This window comes from Schistocerca americana, unplaced genomic scaffold (assembly GCF_021461395.2).
Source record: "Schistocerca americana isolate TAMUIC-IGC-003095 unplaced genomic scaffold, iqSchAmer2.1 HiC_scaffold_97, whole genome shotgun sequence".
In the NCBI taxonomy this organism is placed as follows: Eukaryota; Metazoa; Arthropoda; class Insecta; order Orthoptera; family Acrididae; genus Schistocerca; species Schistocerca americana.
Window position 1 is genome coordinate 512,501 of NW_025726752.1, and position 7,500 is coordinate 520,000.

General features: G+C 53.5%; 3 non-coding genes across 3 annotated transcripts in view; all 3 read right to left on the reverse strand.

The window, feature by feature from the left end:
- LOC124593058 overlaps positions 1-243 on the reverse strand; it is a 4,222-nt gene extending 3,979 nt beyond the window's left edge. The window contains exon 1 of the ribosomal RNA XR_006977808.1: positions 1-243. This exon is cut by the window's left edge and continues 3,979 nt beyond it. This is a non-coding gene — a ribosomal RNA (large subunit ribosomal RNA).
- A 188-nt stretch (positions 244-431) lies between these two features.
- LOC124593125 lies at positions 432-586 on the reverse strand. Its single transcript, XR_006977847.1, has one exon. It is a non-coding gene; the product is annotated as a 5.8S ribosomal RNA (ribosomal RNA).
- Positions 587-937: 351 nt separating this feature from the next.
- On the reverse strand, positions 938-2,847 carry LOC124593031. The gene has a single exon (XR_006977783.1). It is a non-coding gene; the product is annotated as a small subunit ribosomal RNA (ribosomal RNA).
- Between the last annotated feature and the right edge of the window lie 4,653 nt (positions 2,848-7,500).

The following is a 7,500-nucleotide window of genomic DNA, read 5'->3' on the forward strand; positions in this document are numbered from 1 at the left end:
CTACGGGCCTGGCACCCTCTACGGGCCGTGGCCTCATTCAAGTTGGACTTGGGCTCGGCGCGAGGCGTCGGGGTAGTGGACCCTCCCAAACACCACATGCCACGACAGGCGGCAGCCTGCGGGGTTCGGTGCTGGACTCTTCCCTGTTCGCTCGCCGCTACTGGGGGAATCCTTGTTAGTTTCTTTTCCTCCGCTTAGTAATATGCTTAAATTCAGCGGGTAGTCTCGCCTGCTCTGAGGTCGTTGTACGAGGTGTCGCACGCCACACCGCCAGCCGGCTGTGCACGCTACCGAGTAAGTACCGGTATGCGAACCGCCAGGCGACGGGCGCGCATCGCACGTTTCAGGAGGCGCGGCCGGCCCCACAGGCGGCCGCGACGCTCCCAGGTCTGCGAAGCGGGGCAAACGCCGCGCGCTTCAGTATACGTAGCCGACCCTCAGCCAGACGTGGCCCGGGAACGGAATCCATGGACCGCAATGTGCGTTCGAAACGTCGATGTTCATGTGTCCTGCAGTTCACATGTCGACGCGCAATTTGCTGCGTTCTTCATCGACCCACGAGCCGAGTGATCCACCGTCCTGGGTGATCTTTTCTTAGTTTCCACTGTCTCTTTCAAGACAGTTGCATAGGCGGGACGTAGGCGTGTGGCGGCCCCTGTTCAAGCGTTCTGTGTCCAACGGCCTCACGGCCGATGGGCGTCGTACGGCTCCACACCGGAGCGGACAGGCAGTCGGGCGAAAGTCATTCAAAACCGGCGCCAGGCGCCAGGTGCCGCAGGCCAGCCGCTCCAGCGCTTCAGCGCTCGTACCACACAACATTGGCGTTAGTTTTGAGAAGCACGCGTGGTTCCGCACGCGGCGCACGGCTACTGCGAGCCGTACAGGTAGCGTGTTGCGCGACACGACACGCACATCGAACGACATGCAGTCTAGTCGGTAATGATCCTTCCGCAGGTTCACCTACGGAAACCTTGTTACGACTTTTACTTCCTCTAAATGATCAAGTTTGGTCATCTTTCCGGTAGCATCGGCAACGACAGAGTCAATGCCGCGTACCAGTCCGAAGACCTCACTAAATCATTCAATCGGTAGTAGCGACGGGCGGTGTGTACAAAGGGCAGGGACGTAATCAACGCGAGCTTATGACTCGCGCTTACTGGGAATTCCTCGTTCATGGGGAACAATTGCAAGCCCCAATCCCTAGCACGAAGGAGGTTCAGCGGGTTACCCCGACCTTTCGGCCTAGGAAGACACGCTGATTCCTTCAGTGTAGCGCGCGTGCGGCCCAGAACATCTAAGGGCATCACAGACCTGTTATTGCTCAATCTCGTGCGGCTAGAAGCCGCCTGTCCCTCTAAGAAGAAAAGTAATCGCTGACAGCACGAAGGATGTCACGCGACTAGTTAGCAGGCTAGAGTCTCGTTCGTTATCGGAATTAACCAGACAAATCGCTCCACCAACTAAGAACGGCCATGCACCACCACCCACCGAATCAAGAAAGAGCTATCAATCTGTCAATCCTTCCGGTGTCCGGGCCTGGTGAGGTTTCCCGTGTTGAGTCAAATTAAGCCGCAGGCTCCACTCCTGGTGGTGCCCTTCCGTCAATTCCTTTAAGTTTCAGCTTTGCAACCATACTTCCCCCGGAACCCAAAAGCATTGGTTTCCCGGAGGCTGCCCGCCGAGTCATCGGAGGAACTGCGGCGGATCGCTGGCTGGCATCGTTTATGGTTAGAACTAGGGCGGTATCTGATCGCCTTCGAACCTCTAACTTTCGTTCTTGATTAATGAAAACATACTTGGCAAATGCTTTCGCTTCTGTTCGTCTTGCGACGATCCAAGAATTTCACCTCTAACGTCGCAATACGAATGCCCCCGCCTGTCCCTATTAATCATTACCTCGGGTTCCGAAAACCAACAAAATAGAACCGAGGTCCTATTCCATTATTCCATGCACACAGTATTCAGGCGGGCTTGCCTGCTTTAAGCACTCTAATTTGTTCAAAGTAAACGTGCCGGCCCACCGAGACACTCACTCAAGAGCACCCTGGTAGGATTGCAACGGGGTCCGCCTCGGGACGCACGAGCACGCACGAGGCGCGTCGCACGCCTTCGGCTCGCCCCACCGGCAGGACGTCCCACGATACATGCCAGTTAAACACCGACGGGCGGTGAACCAACAGCGTGGGACACAAATCCAACTACGAGCTTTTTAACCGCAACAACTTTAATATACGCTATTGGAGCTGGAATTACCGCGGCTGCTGGCACCAGACTTGCCCTCCAATAGATACTCGTTAAAGGATTTAAAGTGTACTCATTCCGATTACGGGGCCTCGGATGAGTCCCGTATCGTTATTTTTCGTCACTACCTCCCCGTGCCGGGAGTGGGTAATTTGCGCGCCTGCTGCCTTCCTTGGATGTGGTAGCCGTTTCTCAGGCTCCCTCTCCGGAATCGAACCCTGATTCCCCGTTACCCGTTACAACCATGGTAGGCGCAGAACCTACCATCGACAGTTGATAAGGCAGACATTTGAAAGATGCGTCGCCGGTACGAGGACCGTGCGATCAGCCCAAAGTTATTCAGAGTCACCAAGGCAAACGGACCGGACGAGCCGACCGATTGGTTTTGATCTAATAAAAGCGTCCCTTCCATCTCTGGTCGGGACTCTGTTTGCATGTATTAGCTCTAGAATTACCACAGTTATCCAAGTAACGTGGGTACGATCTAAGGAACCATAACTGATTTAATGAGCCATTCGCGGTTTCACCTTAATGCGGCTTGTACTGAGACATGCATGGCTTAATCTTTGAGACAAGCATATGACTACTGGCAGGATCAACCAGGGAGCTGCGTCAACTAGAGCTGAGCAGCCGGCCGCCCGGGAGTGTGTCCCGGGGGCCCGCGCGAACACGCAAGCGTCCGCTCAATTATTCTGCAAACAGGAGGAGGCTGAGCTCCCCTGCACAATACACCTCGAAACCCTCTCAGGTCCCGGCGGCGCGCAGCGCCGTCCTAAGTACTTGGTCGGGTTCGAGAGAGGCGCAATCGCCCGGAGTTTGGCGAGTAGACGCTTTAGGTGCGACCACCCGTGCTCCCAACTGAGCTTGCCGCTGCCGACAGAGGCCCGGGAGCGTGCTGTCGTGGCATTGCCGGCGGGAGACAACACGCGCCACCTACGGTGACCGGCAGCTCCAACGCCAGCGCCACAGAAGGACAAAAGCCCCACTTGGGTGCCGAAGCGAACTCTCCCAGCACAGCGCACGCGCCAACACGTCCGCACAGCTGCGATACAAACCACCTGCGAGAACCGCAGAGGCGACCGAGCAGCAGACGGCGTCGCGGCGCCGAGCGCCGGGCGGCGGCGCATCCTCAGCGCACACAGTCCTCAATCGGACCAGCACACTGCAGATGTCCACCGCGCTTCGCACCGGGCCCGCGAGGACCTACTTTGGCCGCACGGCGCCGCGTGCAGGGTGCGCCGGCGCGCAGCTGCGCCGCCTGCCGCCTCCGTCGGCCGGCGCGCCTGCCACTGGCCGCCCCCACCAGCCGGCTGTAGCGCGTGCGCCCACGCACCGCGCGGCCAGCACGCCGGGAGGCCCCCCCTCACCGGCCGGGGACGGTCCCACCCAGCCACCGCCGCGTATCGCTTCACACCCAGATGCCATTCACGTTCGTGGGCATGGTGGGTATCGCTGGAACAACCGGTTGGTAGCTCAACCGATCGTCGCCATCACTGATTCACCTCTAGCGAGAACAACCGCACCACAACGGTTTACCAGTTGTTCATTTGCATAACGTCACCAGCAAACGTAGGCGTCCATCGCCATTTGCAAATTCAACGATTGTTGCATGCCTGTGTCAGGTGTCACGACACACTATGTCTGCCCACATACACGCAACAACATGTGCACGCTTCGCGAACACGTGGAAGGTGGCCCCCGTACGTATGCGATGTCCATTGCGGGAACGACTGTCAACCGGCCTCTGTCGCATGTCGCAGATGTGGAACGCAGTGCACCATGCTATCACGGTGTGTGAGAAGAGACGACTACGTCTGACAACACGCGCCACTACATCAACAGACGGCTCATGCTGATCGCCATCCAGGGCATACCACACTGCAATCCAGCTCTTATAGGGAGACGACACGTAGCTGAGTGCACAACATTTGGACCGCATGGTTCGCCGTTGTTGGCGCAGTCGTTGTACGGTCACATGTACCACGATGTATCATTCAGTACATGAGGACCAATGTGCAGTACAGTGTGTGATTTGGACGTACAACATCAGCGGACAGTTGACACAGGCCGTACCACAGCGTAGGCTAAGTGCTTCGCACATGCGAATGCCAATGAACAACTGCAAATGCCAATGAACAACTGCAAAGGGCATTGAGCATGTACGTCCTGCTGCCATCCACATTACAGTGTATAGCTGCAAGGTGTTTAACATGAAGCGATACACTGGGGACCGGGCAGTGCGAGTAGCAAACTATATTGCGGGGGTTGCAGTTAGGCAACACTACACTAATTTAACGCGTCGTATGACAATTACAGAGCAGGTTAAGGCCCAACGTGTGTTGGGTTAAGGCCCAACGTGTGTTGGGTTAAGGCCCAACGTGTGTTGGGTTAAGGCCCAACGTGTGTTGGGTTAAGGCCCAACGTGTGTTGGGTTAAGGCCCAACGTGTGTTGGGTTAAGGCCCAACGTGTGTTGGGTTAAGGCCCAACGTGTGTTGGGTTAAGGCCCAACGTGTGTTGGGTTAAGGCCCAACGTGTGTTGGGTTAAGGCCCAACGTGTGTTGGGTTACGTTAAGGGGCAATGTGGGTTACGTTAAGGGGCAATGTGGGTTACGTTAAGGGGCAATGTGGGTTACGTTACGGCGCAATATAGGTTACGTTACGGCGCAATATAGGTTACGTTAAGGCGCAATATCGGTTACGTTAAGGCGCAATACAGGTTACGTTAAGGCGCAATACAGGTTACGTTAAGGCGCAATACAGGTTACGTTAAGGCGCAATACAGGTTACGTTAAGGCGCAATACAGGTTACGTTAAGGCGCAATGCAGGTTACGTTAAGGCGCAATGCAGGTTACGTTAAGGCGCAATACAGGTTACGTTAAGGCGCAATACAGGTTACGTTAAGGCGCAATACAGGTTACGTTAAGGCGCAATACAGGTTACGTTAAGGCGCAATACAGGTTACGTTAAGGCGCAATACAGGTTACGTTAAGGCGCAATACAGGTTACGTTAAGGCGCAATACAGGTTACGTTAAGGCGCAATACAGGTTACGTTAAGGCGCAATACAGGTTACGTTAAGGCGCAATACAGGTTACGTTAAGGCGCAATACAGGTTACGTTAAGGCGCAATACAGGTTACGTTAAGGCGCAATACAGGTTACGTTAAGGCGCAATACAGGTTACGTTAAGGCGCAATACAGGTTACGTTAAGGCGCAATACAGGTTACGTTAAGGCGCAATACAGGTTACGTTAAGGCGCAATACAGGTTAGGTTAAGGTACGACATAGGTTAGGTTAAGGTACGACATAGGTTAGGTTAAGGTACGACATAGGTTAGGTTAAGGTACGACATAGGTTAGGTTAAGGTACGACATAGGTTAGGTTAAGGTACGACATAGGTTAGGTTAAGGTACGACATAGGTTAGGTTAAGGTACGACATAGGTTAGGTTAAGGTACGACATAGGTTAGGTTAAGGTACGACATAGGTTAGGTTAAGGTACGACATAGGTTAGGTTAAGGTACGACATAGGTTAGGTTAAGGTACGACATAGGTTAGGTTAAGGTACGACATAGGTTAGGTTAAGGTACGACATAGGTTAGGTTAAGGTACGACATAGGTTAGGTTAAGGTACGACATAGGTTAGGTTAAGGTACGACATAGGTTAGGTTAAGGTACGACATAGGTTAGGTTAAGGTACGACATAGGTTAGGTTAAGGTACGACATAGGTTAGGTTAAGGTACGACATAGGTTAGGTTAAGGTACGACATAGGTTAGGTTAAGGTACGACATAGGTTAGGTTAAGGTACGACATAGGTTAGGTTAAGGTACGACATAGGTTAGGTTAAGGTACGACATAGGTTAGGTTAAGGTACGACATAGGTTAGGTTAAGGTACGACATAGGTTAGGTTAAGGTACGACATAGGTTAGGTTACGGTACGACATAGGTTAGGTTACGGTACGACATAGGTTAGGTTACGGTACGACATAGGTTAGGTTACGGTACGACATAGGTTAGGTTACGGTACGACATAGGTTAGGTTACGGTACGACATAGGTTAGGTTACGGTACGACATAGGTTAGGTTACGGTACGATATAGGTTAGGTTACGGTACGATATAGGTTAGGTTAAGGTACACATTGTTGTAAGGAAAGGTTTAATGGGGGGCGGGGCGGGGCGGCCGGTTTGTTGATTGTGATTATAGTAAGTGGATGCCTGCGGCATCATCTGATTTGCCACGTCAGGATGCACCTTTGGCTCATGACAGGCGGCGCTCTCATTCCATGCTTGTGGCAGACCTGTGTCTTTCATTCCTGCCATTGTTTGTGTGCTGTGAGAGGAGGCAGTATTGTGATGTTGGGTGCACCCCTGTGTAGGACATGTGTGGGTGTTGGTGGCTTGGCTGAGCAATGGTGGTTGTCGGGTGGGTGGGATATTCTGTTTTCTGAGTGGACCTCCCAGTCTGGTTATGACAGTGTGGATTGTCTAATGTGGCGGAGAGGATGCACTGGGTGTTGTTCCATGCTGGTGCTTACATATTGTCTGTGTGCGTGTTACAGGCAGAGAGTAGTGCGTGATAAGGGTGTGTGGCTGACGTGTGGTTGTGATTGTGAGCAGAGTCTTTCAGCATGTATACGGACAGTTGTATACATTATCTGTATTCTGATGGCTCTATCTATTACTAATCAGCGCCGTGTATACGTTTAATCCGGTTCCAGTCGAAACTGTTGTATCTCTGTACATTAGTGACACGGCGAGCCCGCTATGTAGTTACTCGTCTCGGCAGCTTCCACCGGTGTATGGCAAATGATTATAAGGAATCAGTCTAGTCGTCAATACCGATGGTGTGACGTCACATGTCTGGGGTGGGGGACGCTGCGCCCTTCCGGTGGGTCATGGCCTAGAAAGACTCTTCCCACGCAGGGGGGCGTGGACTGTCATTGACTCTTCCAGGTAATATACTTGCCGTACGTTCTTGCGACTGCGAGTGCAACGCTCACCGGTACCGACATGGATGGAGCGCCTCCTAGCTGACCGCTCAGCATCGGCATTCGTACAGAGAGCAACGCGGTCGCGTCTCTAGCTCGTAACTGGTACAGCCCGCAGCTCATGTATAGGGACAGCGGGAATGTCGCATATTGGAGATAACTCTTCATGAAACGCATGTTATAGGGGTGGATTGCACATTGCGACTGCGGGAAAAGTCCGCCGTTCATCCGCTGGAGTTGCGAGTTGGGCGGTTGGAGTGGGGCGCA